The sequence below is a fragment of the Sarcophilus harrisii genome, chromosome 2, assembly GCF_902635505.1.
Source record: "Sarcophilus harrisii chromosome 2, mSarHar1.11, whole genome shotgun sequence".
Lineage (NCBI taxonomy): Eukaryota > Metazoa > Chordata > Mammalia > Dasyuromorphia > Dasyuridae > Sarcophilus > Sarcophilus harrisii.
Window position 1 is genome coordinate 461,551,492 of NC_045427.1, and position 17,805 is coordinate 461,569,296.

The following is a 17,805-nucleotide window of genomic DNA, read 5'->3' on the forward strand; positions in this document are numbered from 1 at the left end:
TCAAAAATGTAGTTTTCCCCTACTCAATTGCGGTCTGCTTGCTATACTATTTCTTGCCTTTCCTAACATTTTTGATAATGTACTCTGCTCTGGACACTAGTTATTTTTTATTATAGCTTTTTATTTACAAGATATATGTATGATTAATTTTTTTCAGCATTGACAATTGCAAAACCTTTTGTTCCAATTTTTCCCTTCCTTCCCCCAAACCCCCACCCAGATGGCAATACATGTTAAATATGTTAAAGTATATGTTAAATACAGTATACATATCCATATACTTATTTTGCTGTACAATAAGAATCAGATTTTGAAATAATGTACACTTAACCTGTGAAGGAAATAAAAAATGCAGGTAGACAAAAATAGAGGGATTGGAAATGGTATGTAGTGGTTCACACTCATTTCCCAGAGTTTGTTCACTGGGTGTAGATGATTCTATTCATTATTGAACAAATGGTGTTATGGGCCAGAACTTGAAACAAGGTGCTAAGTCACTGGAATTGATAGAGACAATGCTTATGTACTTAGTTCACACCTTTAGAGTTCACACCTTTAAGAGAGTTCACACATTAGTTCACACATTAGAGTTCACACCTTTAAGAGATCATATATAAGGAGGAGCTCCCACAAGCCAACTAGAGACTTCAGGAGATTCACAAGTCAGAAGCCCAGAAGCCCACTCTCTCGGAGGTGGAGTCAATTCATTTCATTTTCTACCTTTGTGCTGGCTGGAGGCTTTGGATTTGGAGGGAGCTAGAGGCTGAAGCTGGCAGAGGCAGAGGACTAGCAGCAAGAGCTCTCGGAACCAAGGAGAGAGAGAGGCCTCTAAGAAAGCTAACTGGGCTATTTTAAAGAAGACAATAAAGGACCTGAACTTTAACTCCTGGCTGAATTTGAGGTGATTATTACTCTGTACTGAAACTAAGGCTGCCTCTAGAACCTCTCCAAGAAATCTGTTCCCAGAGAACGATATTTTAGAGAGAAGAACACTACAAATTGGAACTGATTTGGTTCATCTCATTGTAGAAGAGGGCCACATCCATCAGAATTGATCATCATATAGTATTATTGTTGAAGTATATAGTGATCTCCTGGTCCTGCTCATTTCACTCAGCATCAGTTCATGTAAGTCTCTCCAAGTCTCTCTGAAATCACCCTGTTGGTCATTTCTTACACAATTTATTCAGCCATTCTCTAATTGATGGGCATCCACTCAGTTTCCATTTTCTGGCCACTACAAAGAGACCTGCCACAAACATTCTTGTAAATACAGGTCCCTGTCCCTTCTTTAAGATCTCTTTGGGAGACATTAGTTATTTTAATCTAAGAAGCAAGCATCACTAACAAAATCCAACAGTCAGAGTTACAAAGAGAAATTCCATTTAAAGTAACTACTGATAATATAAAATATTTAAAAATCTATCTCCCAAGGGAAAATCAGAAACTTTATGAGCAAAATTACAGACCACTTTTCACACAAATTAAGTTTGATCTAACCAATTGGAAAAATATTAAATGCTCTTGGATAGGGTGAGCAAATATAATAAAGATGACAATATTACCTAAACTAATCTATTTATTTAGCGCTATACCAATCAGACTCCCAAAAAACTATTTTAATGACCTAGAAAAAATAACAACAAAGTTCATATGGAAAAACAAAAGGTCAAGAATTTCAAGGGAATTAATGAAAAAAAAATCAAATGATGGTGGCTTAGCTGTACCAGATCTAAAATTATATTATAGAGCAGCAGTTACCAAAACTATTTGGTATTGGCTAAGGAATAGATTAGTTGATCAGTGGAATAGATTAGGTTCAAGGGATAAAACAGTCAACAAATATAGCAACCTAGTCTTTGACAAACCCAAAGATCCCAGCTTTTGGGATAAGAACTTACTGTTTGATAAAAATTGCTGGGAAAATTGGAAACTAATATGGCAGAAACTAGGCATTGATCCATACTTAACGCCGTACACCAAGATAAGGTCAAAATGGGTTCATGACCTAGGCATAAAGAATGAAATTATTAATAAATTAGAGGAACATAGGATAGTTTACCTCTCAGACCTGTGGAAGGGGAAGGACTTTGTGACCAAAGCAGAACTAAAGATCATTACTGATCACAAAATAGAAAATTTCGATTATACCAAACTGAAAAGTTTTTGTACAAACAAAACTAATGCAGACAAGATTAGAAGGGAAGCAATAAACTGGGAAAATATTTTTACAGTCAAAGGTTCTGATAAAGGCCTCATTTCCAAAATATATAGAGAATTAACTCTAATTTATAAAAAATCAAGCCATTCTCCAATTGAAAAATGGTCAAAGGATATGAACAGACAATTCTCAGATGAAGAAATTGAAACTATTTCTAGTCATATGAAAAGATGCTCCAAGTCATTATTAATCAGAGAAATGCAAATTAAGACAACTCTAAGATACCACTACACACCTGTCAGATTGGCTAAGATGACAGGAAAAAATAATGATGATTGTTGGAGGGGATGCGGGAAAACTGGGACATTGATGCATTGTTGGTGGAGTTGTGAACGAATCCAACCATTTTGGAGAGTAGTTTGGAACTATGCTCAAAAAGTTATCAAACTGTGCATACCCTTTGATCCAGCAGTGTTACTACTGGGATTATATCCCAAAGAGATTATAAAGAAGGGAAAGGGACCTGTATGTGCACGAATGTTTGTGGCAGCCCTTTTTGTAGTGGCTAGAAACTGGAAACTGAATGGATGTCCATCAGTTGGAGAATGGCTGAATAAATTGTGGTATATGAAAATTATGAGATATTACTGTTCTGTAAGAAATGACCAACAGGATGATTTCAGAAAGGCCTGGAGAGACTTACACGAACTGATGCTGAGTGAAATGAGCAGGACCAGGAGATCATTATATACTTCAACAACAATACTATATGATGACCAGTTCTGATGGACCAGGCCATCCTCAGCAACGAGATCAACCAAATCATTTCCAATGGAGCAGTAATGAACTGAACCAGTTATGCCCAGAGAAAGAACTCTGGGAGATGACTAAAAACCATTACATTGAATTCCCAATCCCTATATTTATGCCCACCTGCATTTTTGATTTCCCTTCACAAGCTAATTGTACAATATTTCAGAGTCTGATTCTTTTTGTACAGCAAAATAACGTTTTGGTCATGTATACTTATTGTGTATCTAATTTATATTTTAATGTATTTAACATCTATTGGTCATCCTGCCATCTAGGGGAGGGGGTGGGGGGTAAGAGGTGAAAAATTGGAACAAGAGGTTTGGCAATTGTTAATGCTGTAAAGTTACCCATGCATATAACCTGTAAATAAAAGGCTATTAAATAAAATAAAAAAAAAAAAGAAGAAGCAAGCAAGAGCATTCTCAGTGTGGAAATGAATGTTGAGATCATCAATATACTTTTCTGGCATTCTAGCATTCTAGAAAATTCCAGGTGACTTTTTGACTGATTAATAGAAAACACTTAAGAGGAAGAAATGTGCTTTGATAGAAAATGTGTTGAACTGGAAGCCCTGGGTTCAAACCCCAGTTTTACCAGATTCTATTATGGAAAATTTCTATTATGGAAAAATTTCTATTATGGAAATCATATCACTAACCTTAGCCTTAGTTTCCTCAAATGGAAAAGGAAATAATCATACTTGCTTTATCTAGTCTGAGGGGAATAATTGTGAGGATAATAGGAAAGACTGAATGAATGTTAGGCAAAACAAATATTTTTATAATCTAAACAAACATGAATCTTTAAGATTTTCCAAGATGTGTAATCTCTTCAGAAAATTGTCAAATAACCTTTTTAGCAAAGCTGGTCTACAATAAGTTTTTTTTTTCTATTTTGTGGAAATGTCTGAAGCTTCAAATTTCAAAAGCAGTGATTGTCAGAACAGAGCTTTTCAATAGGTAAACTATTCCAAGTCATTAGGGCTTTGTTTAATCTCTTTCTGTTTTGAAACATTAATCTTTTCCAGAACACATTTAGGATCAGCCACCTTTCTTTCATACCCTTTCTTTCACTTCCAATACTACAATAATTTAAATTTGTGATTTTTCTTCTCTGAGAGAGAAAATAATGAATGCAAAACCAAGAGAGGGAGAGATGAAACACTATTTCTCTGGGTTCTGACTCTCATTATTGTAGAAAGCACAAGTAATGGGGAGAAAGGGTTTGTGTGGGCAGATAAAGACTGTAGATAGAGCCATTTCTTGGCAATATATATTTTTTTCAAATATAGGAGAATTTTGGAATCTAGATTTTCTGGAGAAGGGCTAATTTGGATTATAGAATATCCTAATTAACAAGAAGTCATATTGTTATTTCATTTAACTAATTAGTTTCAAAAGATCTTGACAAGCTAAAAGGATGGATTGGGGATAAATGTAAAAATCTATATCCAGGTTCAAAAATTCAACTGCATATATACAAGATAGGGGTTATATGCAAGAAAATAGTTCATGTGAAAAAGATCCCAAAATATCCCTATAATATTATAAGGAACTAGAAATGTTATTTTATTTGTAATTATAGCTTTTTATTTTCAAAATATATGCAATATTTTCAACATTCACCCTTATAAAATCTTGTATCCAAATTTTTTCTACATCCCTTCCCTCTCTCCTAGACAGCAAGTAATCCAATATATCTTAAACATGTGCAATAATTCTTCTATACTTATTTCCACAATTATCATACTGCATAAGAAAAATAAGATCAAAAAGTTAAAAAATGAAAAAGAAAACAAAAATCAAACAACAGAAAAGGTGAAAATACTATATTGTGATCCACATTCCATCCTCATAGTTCTTTCTCCACATGTAGATGATTCTCTCCACCATGCAAATTGGAACTGACCTGAAACACCTCATTGCTGAAAAAAGCTACATATATCAGAACTGATCATCACATAATCTTGTTGCTGTGTACAATGTTCTTTTGCTTCTACTCACTTCATTTAGCATCAGTTCATGCAAAATTCTCCAGGCCTTTCTGAAATCATCCTGTTGATCATTTCTTATAGAACAATAATATTTCATAAAGTTCTTATACCATAAGTTATTCATCCATTATCCAACTGATGGGTATCTATTCAGTTTCCAGTTCTTTACCATTACAAAAAGTGCTGCTATAAACATTTTTACACATGTGGGTCCTTTTTCTTTTTTTTATGATCTTTTTGGGATATAAGTCTAGTAGAGGCATTGCTGGATCAAAGATTATACACAGTTTGATAGCCCTTTGGGCATCATTTCACATTGTTCTCCAGAATGGTTAGATCAGTTCACAACTCCACCAACAATGTATTTGTGTCTCAGTTTTCCCATATCCACTCCAACATTTATAATTATCTTTTCCCCTCATCTTAGACAATCTGAGGGGTATGTAGTGGTACCTCAGAGTTGTTTTACTTTGATCAAGAGTGATTTAGAGCATTTTTATATGACTTGAAATGGTTTTAATCTTTTCATCTGAAAATTGTTCATATCCTTTGACCATTTATCAATTGGAGGATGGCCTGTATTCTTTTTTTTTAATAGCCTTTTATTTACAGATTATATGTATGGGTAACTTTACAGCATTGACAATTGCCAAACCTCTTGTTCCAATTTTTCACCTCTTTCCCCCACCCCCTCCCCCAGATGGCAGGATGACCAGTAGATGTTAAATATATTAAAATATAAATTAGATACACAATAAGTATACATGACCAAACCGTTATTTTGCTGTACAAAAAGAATCAGACTCTGAAATATTGTACAATTAGCCTGTGAAGGAAATCAAAAATGCAGGTGGGCAAAAATATGGGGATTGGGAATTCAATGTAATGGTTTTTAGTCATCTCCCAGAGTTCTTTTGCTGGGCATAGCTGGTTCAGTTCATTACTGCTCCATTGGAAATGATTTGGTTGATCTCATTGCTGAGGATGGCCAAGTCCATCAGAATTGGTCATCATATAGTATTGTTGTTGAAGTATATAATGATCTCTTGGCCCTGCTTGTTTCACTCAGCATCAGTTCACGTAAGTCTCTCCAGGCCTTTCTGAAATCTTCCTGTTGGTCATTTCTTACAGAACAGTAATATTCCATAATATTCATATGCCACAATTTATTCAGCCATTCTCCAACTGATGGGCATCCACTCATTTTCCAATTTCTAGCCACTACAAAGAGGGCTGCCACAAACATTAGTATGGCCTGTATTCTTATACATTTGAGTCAATTCTCTATATATTTTAGAAATGAGGTCTTTATCAGAACCCTTGGCTGTAAATTTTTTTCTCTAATTTTTGCTTTCCTTCTAAATTAGAAATATTTGGACTAGAAGAGAGAAGGCTGAAGACTTGTCACATTGAAGAGAGATCAGACTTATTCTGTGTTGCTTCAGATAAAGAAAATCATGATCAACAGATAGAAATGACAGGTAGACATATTGGCTTAGTGAAAGAATTTCTTAAAACTTACAATCATCAAACAATAGGGCAGTCGATCTTTATAGATGGTGAATTCTTTAGCAATGGAAATATTCAAATATTCAAGGAATAAGGGGAGAATCCAGCTGGAGATTTCCTTGCAAAGGAAGATATAGGACTAAATACCTTTTATTGCCTTTCTAACTCTAGGTCTTTATAATTCTATGATTTTAAATCTCCTCAGATATACTCTATGTTTGATGCTTAATTCTATTATAGAGCAAATGCCATTATAGTGAGTTCTAGTGTAGTCAACTAAGTATCTTTCCATAGCATTTTTACTCCCAAGGTAAGATAAATTAATTACATAGGAACATATACAGTCCCAGCACCATCATAAACTCTAACTCTTGCCTTGTAATTTAATTTTTTTCTTTTTCTTTTCTCAATTACTTGTTAATAAAAATTTTAACATCTGTTATTTAAAATTTTGAGCTCCAATTTCTTTCTCCCTCCTCTTTTCCATTCTTGAGAAGGCAAGCAATTTGATATAGATTATACATGTGCACTCAAGCAAAATATTTCCATATACACCATGCTGCAAAAGAAACTGCAGACAACACAACCCAAAAATAACAAAGTTTTTAAAAAGTAAACTTCAATATGTATTCAGATTCCATTAGTTATTTCTCTGGAGGTAAATATCATTTAAGTCTTACCTTAACCATGCTTGGGTATGTCCCAAGTGGAAGAACTATTAAAGACAAGAGTTTTACTATTATCAGAGGGTACTTGGAGGAAGTGGTAGAGAGTCTGTAGTTCTCAGTAAGCTAGTTTCCTCAATTCTCTAATTCTATATTTTTCCCTTTTCTCTTTTCTTTATTTTTTTTAGTACAATGCTTAGGAGTAGTCTATGTGGATTCAGGCAATCAGTCTTTTGACAGTTCTTGAACACTGAGAAAACTTTACCTTCTCTCCAAGTTGTGTTTTATTGAAACCATGGAAATATAATGAAATGGAGTAATTCATACTAACATGGTTTCATAGAATATAATTCTTGAACATACCCATTGATTGAAAATGAATAAAATCAAATATATTTAAAATATTAAAATATATAATAGAGAGGTCGTGTGTCCATAGGCCCTCCCAGACTCAGGCAAGCCTTTAATCAATTTACAAACAAGATTTGTGTCCAGTTTCAGGAGCATATTCTTGTACCCACATCTCCCCTTCAGTCACTTCTACCTAGAGCTAGCAAATCATTCAATGCTGCTCCATTCACAGCTTCTCTAAGAGTCAATAACTATTAGTTGAAGGAACTGAGGATCTGGGGTACTGATTCCTCCTTAAGTCATTTTTTTCTTGATCACTGTTTTATTGCAGGCTAGAGCTTTCAAATATCACTCCACCATCCCTCCATCTTCAGTGTTTCTGTCAGTTTTGCTTCCCAGACACTAATTATTGCTTGTGGCTTGTCCATCCCTACAGAGTAAACTCAAAGGCAAGTTCCTAGAAGAAAGGTTCCTTGAATAACTATCATTTCTCCCTTTCTTCTTTAAATTTCCCTCATTTGGCACATCCTAAAGGGCTAGTTGGGTGGTACAGTGACAAAGCATTAGATCTGAATTCAGGAAGACTAATTTTCCTTAGTTAAAATCTGGCCTAAGATTTTATTAACTGTGTAATCCTTAGCAAGTCACTTAAGACTATTTGCCTTAATTCTTCATCTGTAAAAATAATCTGAAGAAGGAAGAGGCAAAGTACTCTAGTATCTTTGCCAAGAAAATCCCCCAAATAGGGTCACAAATTGTTAGACACAACTGAAAAGTGACTGAACACACAAGACATCTTATATTATTTTCATCTCCTGCCCTAGCCACTTCCCTACAATTTAGATCTTTTCTTTTGGTAAACCATTTTCTTATGATAAGTTTTCAGAAAGAAATGGACCAAAAATATATAATCCACAGCTCATTCCTTCTTCCTTTGCCCTGATGAAGAATGGCAAGAGTATAAAATCAGCCCTGCTCTCTGGAGAAAAGTAGAACAAGGTTAATTTCTTTTCCAGGTTGACGTCTTTCAAAAATCCAAAGACAGTTTCTGTTTTCTCCCCTTCCAGTTTTCCCTATTTAAATGAAATATTCCTAGTTTCTTCAAGTGATATACATACAGCATGACTCAAAGTCTTCTGATTTTGGATACTCTCCAATTTACAAATGTCCTTCCTAAAAAGTTGTGCCCAGATGTGAACACAGTGCCTATGGTCTGACTAGGGCAGAATAAAACAGGATGGTGACTTGCTAATTCTGAATATTCTTTTCTTATCCATGCAATTTAAAATAACACTAAAATTTTTAAATAGTATATTACATTATACTATTGGGCAACATTGAATTTATAACTCACTAAAAATTCCAGATATGTTTTTTGTTTACATGAAAAGTTATCTGGTTATTCCTTTATGATCTTGTAGTTTTTTCAGTTGACTTAAAAAAATAAAAAAAAAAATCTAAGTTAAAGTATAAATATAAATTATCCAATTTGCTCTGATTTTCAGTTGTCCTATTTGGTTAGACTAAACCATTCCCTGAGTCAAAATAACATTTTCAAGACCACAGAACTGATGGATAACTTGAATTATAGTGTTTAGTAAACCAACATTGAGATTCTAATGGGAATAAGGCATTGCAGAGTTCTACAGGAATTTATGGGGAAAATAAATATTGCCTATTGTTTTCAGATTGCATTGTTATTTTCCTATGGAGTAAAGAAAATCCCCACCTTTTCCCACATGATTAGCCTACCTTCAACCCTATAGAGGACAGATATGTTGTTGCAATTAATAATGTTTTTAATAAAAAGAAAACAGAAATAGATAGGTATCATATCCAATGAGGATTGAACGGCTTTGTCTTCTGCATCTCATTTCCTTTAGACATGAACTTTCATTTATTTTAAAAGCAAAAATAAAAGCCTTGCTTAATATAAATTGTACCAAAACACTTCATCAGAAGAAGGCATCAGGACAACTTCAGACAGTTTTCTTTGAAATAATAATACCTTTCCAATGTTTTCTAATAATGGAACAAGTTGTGGAAAGAGAAAAAAGTATTTTAATGAAGAGAGTGGAGCAAACTAACCCAGAATAAACCTAGAGAATTCACCTTCTCTGCTGACCCCAAGAAGGCCAGCATATTATTAAGGTATCTGAACTAGTCAGGCTTCTCTACTCATGGGACCAGAGAGTTTTTCAAGGGTAGGAGAAAAAACCCAAACAGTAACCAAATAAAACAGCCATTATCAAAAAGGAATACGGTTGGAGATCTGCACTTTGGTACTCATGGAACGCATGATTTCTCTATGGAAACGGAGGGACAAGGAGAAGGAAATGTACATAGAGTAATTTTTGTTCCTCTTATAAAAGCACATAATAATAATAATAATAATAATATTTTGTGTTTTCATACTATTTTACTAACATCTTATTAGCACATTTGAGTCTTACAACAATCCTTCAAGATAATTGGGACAGAAATTACAATGTCCATTTTATTGGTAAAGAAAGTGAGAATCAAAAAAGTTAAGTCACTTGGCTAAGAACATAGTTTAATTAGTGGAAGAGTTGGAACTAGAATTTAAATCTTTTTCCTCATAATATCAATAATTCTAAATGATATTTATATATTACTTTATGATTTACACTTTACTTTACATCCATGGTAATATGAAGTCAAGTTGTATTTATTAATTGCCTATTGTGTTCCAGACACATTCAGTCCCATCTCTCAAGGAGTTGTAGTCTGTGGGCAGAGATAGCATATAAGTAAACTATATACAGAATAAATTGAGTATGTTAGCAGAAGGAAGGCATTAAAATTAAAGCACTGGGAAAGGTTTCTTGTGCAAGATGGGACTTTAACTGAAACTTGAAGGGACTAGAGGAAGCCAGGAGCTGAGATGAGGAGGGAGAGAATTCCAGGCATTGAGGTAATAGTCAGTGAAAATGGAGATAGAAAATGGACAAAGAGATCAGTGTCATTAGATCACAGAGTAATTGGGGATGGAAGGAGTGGAGGAGAATAAGATATAAAAAGACTGGAAAGTTAAGAAGGGGTCAAGTTACACAGGACTTTGAAAGCCAAAGACAGGAGTTTATATTTTATCCTGGAAGCAATAGGAAGTTGAAGGAAATGGGAAGGAGGAGTGGGGACATGATCAAACTTGTGCTTCAGGAAGATCTGTTTGGGGATAGAATGGAGGAGGGGTTGGAGATAGGCAGGCTACTGTAGTAACCCAGGCATGTGGAGATGGCAGTCTGCAGCAGGAGAGTGACAGTGTCAGAGAAGAAAAATAAAAACAGTAGGAATGTTGGGAGAGAATTCACTAGGAGGGGAGTGAGGATGACATCTAGGCTGACTGGATGACTGAAGCAAAATGACATTTGAGCCTAGTCCAATTCCTTTTGGGGGCTCTACAAGCATTACATAAAGCATGTATCACGTTGGCATCCTCAGGATAATTCCTGTTCTGTATTTGTTTCCATCATACCTGCAAAAATAGAACTTAAAATTCTGCCCACACTGCTGGGCTGGGAATTGTTGGAGCATTATTCTGTGTGATGAGAACCAAGGAAGAGAGCCTGTTTTTTTCCCACTTCCTTCCCTTCCCCCAAACTTCACACAAGATCACATCATAGAGGAATGCTGAGTGATATCCCCAGAGAATGAAAGGGGACATACTCAACAAGGGAAAATGCTGGTGGCAGTAGCGGGACTACCAGAGGGCTTCAAAGAGATTTTCAGGGGGAAAAGGAAAAATAAAACAGCACCATCATTGAGACAGGTATTCTTGGAAGGCTTGGTCCTTTTGATTCTGAAGATGTATTCAGTTCAGAAGATTGACCTTTTAGCTTAAGCCCAGTAATGAAATCTTCCAAGGGAATTACCCCCACACCCACAAAAGCTTGCAAACCTTCACAGCCATGGAGGAATTCTCCTAGGTACATTATCCAGAAAAGTGTTTACTCTCAAAACTGCCATCAGAAATGGGCCAAGAAAGAAACACTGTCATGGCCAGTCCACACCTGTTGCTTTTTGCATAGACGAGGTCACAGCACACCTCTTCAACAGTCATGTTATAATAAATAATAAAAGGTGCTATGAGTTTGAGCCAGATTTAGAGATATGTTTGCTTAAGGGAAGGTTGATTTATTATCCCCACCATTATTTTCTGCTGTGTTTGCATTTTGGGTAAATATTTGTACATTCATCAAAGCCTCACACATTAATTTAGCCTGCCACTGAGAACAGGAATGTGATGCATCAAAAAGAGTGGGAGAGTTTCAAAATGATTAGCTTTTTAAAAAATTGATGTAGGCATTTCCTCAGCCTAGGGATGGTACCTTCATTCCAAGTTTGCAGGAAGATGACCTGCCTCTCCTGAAACAAAGCAATTAGTATTAATTAGTCTCCCTTTCATTTTCATTTCCCAAATCTGTTCTCTCCTACAGGAGATTGGTTCAGCTTCTCTAATTGGAAGAGGTAAGAGTCAAATACTTAAGTCCTGGGCCAGGCTTCTGTCCACCATGTCACACTTATCTCTTTGGTCCCAAAGCAGAACATCAATAAGAGGGGCACAGTAGAGTAGAGTGGGTACTAGATTTGAAGTCAGGAGAACTGGGTATGTCTCAGCTCTATCAGTGACTATTCATGTCAGTGATCTTTGGCAGATCACTTAGTCTCTCATGACCTCATCTGTAAAGTGAAATGATTAGATTAAATCAAGGGGTTCTTCACCTTTGGTGCATGAATTTTTTTTTTTAACATTTTGAAAATTTCAATATAATCAGTTTCATTTGTATTTTATTTAATACATTCAAAACAATATTATAATAAAGGGCCCATATGATTCATAAGACTGATGTGCCTCCATGATATGAAAGAATGTTAAAAGCCCCTGGGCTAGATATGATTTCCATGGTCCTGTCCAATTCTAACCTTAAATGTTAAACAGCAGGACAAGCCTAACATGGCAGATTGGATAGAACATTGGACTTTGGAGCCAGGAAAATGTGGACCGAAATCTCATCTTTTCCACAAACTACTATGGGATGTTGAAAAAAAAATCACTTAAGCTCCTAGGGACTCAGTTTCCTCATCTATAAAATGAGATGGTTGGACTACATCTTTACATCTGTAGTCCTATGAGTATAGCAACTGAGAGGAATGAAATTAAACAGAAAAACTTTCTTAGATCAGAAGTCATGAGCTATTTGTTTTCTCGTCCCATTTCCAACTGCTTATACATATAGCCATTCTTTGAAGAATATAAACTTCCCTGGGTTTCATGTTTATCAATAAGCATTTATTAAATGCTTACTATGTGACAAGCATGTTCGCCAAATACTAGGGACAAATTAATGCAATTAGTAATGCTAAAGTAAAACAGTTCCTGTCCTTAAGGAGTTTGTGTTCTAAAGAGGAGCAACATGAATATATACATATATTCAAGATATATATATATATACATATACATATACATATATTCAGGAATTTCAGAACAGATGAGGTAAGAGTGCTACATGTAGTCCTAGAAAGTCCTGGACAATTAGCTGCAAAAGTAAAAGGACAGTCATCTCTTTTCAGGTGAATACACTGCTAAGGCTAACCTTGGCATTAGAGCACAGGGCATTGGGTATAAGATCAACTCTACATAATAGAGGCTGATTCAGAATCCTACAAATTTGGAAAGAATGGGATCATACGAGGAAAGGAGAATGCTATGCTCCAAGAGGGATACAATGCTGATCCTAGAAAGCTGGGCTTGGCAACTCATGTAATTACAGTAACATTTATGTAATGGGTCTATCTATTAGTCCTTGGAAAACTACCCCTGATCTCAAGAGGCTTTTCAGGATATAAAATATAAGTCAAAAGCATGGAAGAGAAATCATAAAGAAGGAAATGCATCAAATAAGGGTGCCTTCTGCAAGATGGCTTCTCCATCATGTTTCTAAACCAAAGCATCTTATTCTAGGGTCCAAAGGTACTCAGATAGATTTCATGAAATTTAGGAATTTCTGTGTGTTTATGTATGTATGTAGTATACATATATACATATTCAAACATACATATATAGTATTATCTAAATGTTAGCTATTATTATTATCAGGACATGCAGAAAACCCTGTTCTAAAAAAAATTATTTGTCTGTCTGCTCCCATCATATGGGAAGTCAGAAATAGTCTCAGAACAAGTCAATATCTCATTATTTTTATTTTATATCTAATATTTTTGGGAAATTATATAGGTAGACAAAATGATTGCTTCTTATAAGTCAATCAAAACTTTTCTGTGGATTAGATAAAATCATCCATAGGATTATTCCCATAGCAAACAGGATGACAGAAAAAGCATATACCTTGTTCTGTTCCCTCGTGATTTTGATTTCTTTTTTTTTGGTCTATATTTTGAAAGTTTTTCATTTCATGAAACTTGTAAATTGAATATGTAATAGGGTAACCTTTGTTACAAAACATCACCCTTGTGGTATTATGAATCAATTTTGTATCCAGGCAGTTGTGGAAATATTTCAGTCTATGCTACTGGTTAACTTCTTGAGAATATTTTGAGGAATATGAAGACAGAGATCATTTTTTGTTGGTAATGAGATCCACAAGAAAATCATCATTATAGCTTGATTTAGCTGTAGTTCTCCCCATTTCACATTGCGGTAAATTGAGCCCTGCAGATATTACACTATTTCCTTCCTAACAATGATTCATCAGTATCTCATCCTAAGCAACCCTTCCTAGAACACTTATATCTGTTCATAAAAATATCTAAGATGTAATGTCCATTGAGTGGTTACTTATTGTTAGATAATTAACCTGAGTGTCTTGTGTCCATGCCAAGGACACTCAAGAGAAAGCAAAGTCAGTTATTTTAATTTTTTTTTTGACATTCTGACATTTATTATCCCAATATTCTTTTTTTTTTTTTTATTTAATAGCCTTTTATTTACAGGATATATACATGGGTAACTTTACAGCATTAACAATTGCCAAACCTCTTATTCCAATTTTTCACCTCTTACCCCCCCACCCCCTCCCCTAGATGGCAGGATGACCAGTAGATGTTAAATATATTAAAATATAACTTAGATACACAATAAGTATACATGACCAAAACGTTATTTTGCTGTACAAAAAGAATCAGACTCTGAAATATTGTACAATTAGCTTGTGAAGGAAATCAAAAATGCAGGTGTGCATAAATATAGGGATTGGGAATTCAATGTAATGGTTTTTAGTCATCTCCCAGAGTTCTTTTTCTGGGCATAGCTAGTTCAGTTCATTACTGCTCCATTAGAAATGATTTGGTTGATCTCGTTGCTGAGGATGGCCTGGTCCATCAGAACTGGTCATCATATAGTATTGTTGTTGAAGTATATAATGATCTCCTGGTCCTGCTCATTTCACTCAGCATCAGTTCGTGTAAGTCTCTCCAGGCCTTTCTGAAATCATCCTGTTGGTCATTTCTTACAGAACAGTAATATTCCATAATTTTCATATACCACAATTTATTCAGCCATTCTCCAACTGATGGACATCCATTCAGTTTCCAGTTTCTAGCCACTACAAAAAGGGCTGCCACAAACATTCGTGCACATACAGGTCCCTTTCCCTTCTTTATAATCTCTTTGGGATATAATCCCAGTAGTAACACTGCTGGATCAAAGGGTATGCACAGTTTGATAACTTTTTGAGCATAGTTCCAAACTACTCTCCAAAATGGTTGGATTCGTTCACAACTCCACCAACAATGCATCAATGTCCCAGTTTTCCCGCATCCCCTCCAACAATCATCATTATTTTTTCCTGTCATCTTAGCCAATCTGACAGGTGTGTAGTGGTATCTTAGAGTTGTCTTAATTTGCATTTCTCTGATTAATAATGACTTGGAGCATCTTTTCATATGACTAGAAATAGTTTCAATTTCTTCATCTGAGAATTGTCTGTTCATATCCTTTGACCATTTTTCAATTGGAGAATGGCTTGATTTTTTATAAATTAGAGTTAATTCTCTATATATTTTGGAAATGAGGCCTTTATCAGAACCTTTGACTGTAAAAATATTTTCCCAGTTTATTGCTTCCCTTCTAATCTTGTCTGCATTAGTTTTGTTTGTACAAAAACTTTTCAGTTTGGTATAATCGAAATTTTCTATTTTGTGATCAGTAATGATCTCTAGTTCTTCTTTGGTCATAAAGACCTTCCCCTTCCACAGGTCTGAGAGGTAAACTATCCTATGTTCCTCTAATTTATTAATAATTTCATTCTTTATGCCTAGGTCATGAACCCATTTTGACCTTATCTTGGTGTACGGCGTTAAGTATGGATCAATGCCTAGTTTCTGCCATATTAGTTTCCAATTTTCCCAGCAATTTTTATCAAACAGTAAGTTCTTATCCCAAAAGCTGGGATCTAAAGTCAGTTATTTTAAAACAAATATCTGTTCTTATACCATTATCACCATGATGAAGTATCCTTTGATATTATAGTTGCAGAGCACTGGGATTCCTTCTTTTACAATCTTACCTCAGTTGTTGTCCCTTTTTTTCCTTGAAAATTTTGTTCCCGAAACTGAAACTATTCCTAGTCATATGAAAAGATGCTCCAAGTCATTATTAATCGGAGAAATGCAAATGAAGACAACTCTAAGATACCACTACACACCTGTCAGATTGGCTAAGATGACAGGAAAAAATAATGATGATTGTTGGAGGGGATGCGGGAAAACTGGGACGTTGATGCATTGTTGGTGGAGTTGTGAACGAATCCAACCATTTTGGAGAGTAGTTTGGAATTATGCTCAAAAAGTTATCAAACTGTGCATACCCTTTGATCCAGCAGTGTTACTACTGGGATTATATCCCAAAGAGATTATAAAGAAGGGAAAGGGACCTGTATGTGCACGAATGTTTGTGGCAGCCCTTTTTGTAGTGGCTAGAAACTGGAAACTGAATGGATGCCCATCAGTTGGAGAATGGCTGAATAAATTGTGGTATATGAATATTATGGAATATTACTGTTCTGTAAGAAATGACCAACAGGATGATTTCAGAAAGGCCTGGAGAGACTTACACGAATTGATGCTGAGTGAAATGAGTAGGACCAGGAGATCATTATATACTTCAACAACAATACTATATGATGACCAGTTCTGATGAACCTGGCCATCCTCAGCAACGAGATCAACCAAGTCATTTCCAATGGAGCAGTAATGAACTGAACCAGCTACGCCCAGAGAAAGAACTCTGGGAGATGACTAAAAACCATTACATTGAATTCCCAATCCCTATATTTATGCCCACCTGCATTTTTGATTTCCTTTACAAGCTAATTGTACAATATTTCAGAGTCTGATTCTTTTTATACAGCAAAATAATGTTTTGGTCATGTATACTTATTGTGTATCTAATTTATATTTTAATGTATTTAACATCTACTGGTCATCCTGCCATCTAGGGGAGGGGTTAGGGGGTAAGAGTTGAAAAATTGGAACAAGAGGTTTGGCAAATGTTAACGCTGTAAAGTTACCCATGCATATAACCTGTAAATAAAAGGCTATTAAATTAAAAAAAAAAAAGAAAATTTTGTTACCCAAAGAAGACAGTTCAGGATAAATATTTTTTTAAATCTAATGCTCTTTTATATCATATCTCCTTTCATATCTTTCCCAGTGGGGATAATGCAAGATAGTAGAATAAGAAGAACAATGAATAAGAAGTTAGAAGTTCTGACCTCAGTCCCTGGTCTGGCATCTACTAACTGTGTGACCCCAGAAAAGCTACCATTTTTTCCATATACAAAATGGATTTCATATTTCTTTACATGGGTATTGTTAAGTTAATAGTCAATCAATATATATGGAATTGATTGATAAATTACAAAGCACTGTATATGTGTGCAAATGTGCAGGGTTTTTTTTATCCTGCTATTTAATATCCTTACCATTGCTATTTTTCAGTCACATCTGGCTTTTCATGACCCTGTCTGGGGTTTTCTAGGCCAAGATTCATAATGGTTTGCCATTTCATTCTCCAGCTTATTTGATAGATGAAGAACTAAGGCAAATGGTTAAATAACTGGTATTACACAGTGAGTAAGTATCTGAGGTCAGATCTGAACTCATAAAGATGTGTCTTTCTGACTTCAGGTCAGGTACTCTATTCTGCTACTTTTAGGTTTCATATCCCCTTGATATTAAAAGAACCAGGGGAAATCCCTATCTAGTACACTGGGTGCACGCCAATTTTTGGAAAGTTGTTGGGGGACACTATGGATAATGAAGTTATAATGGAC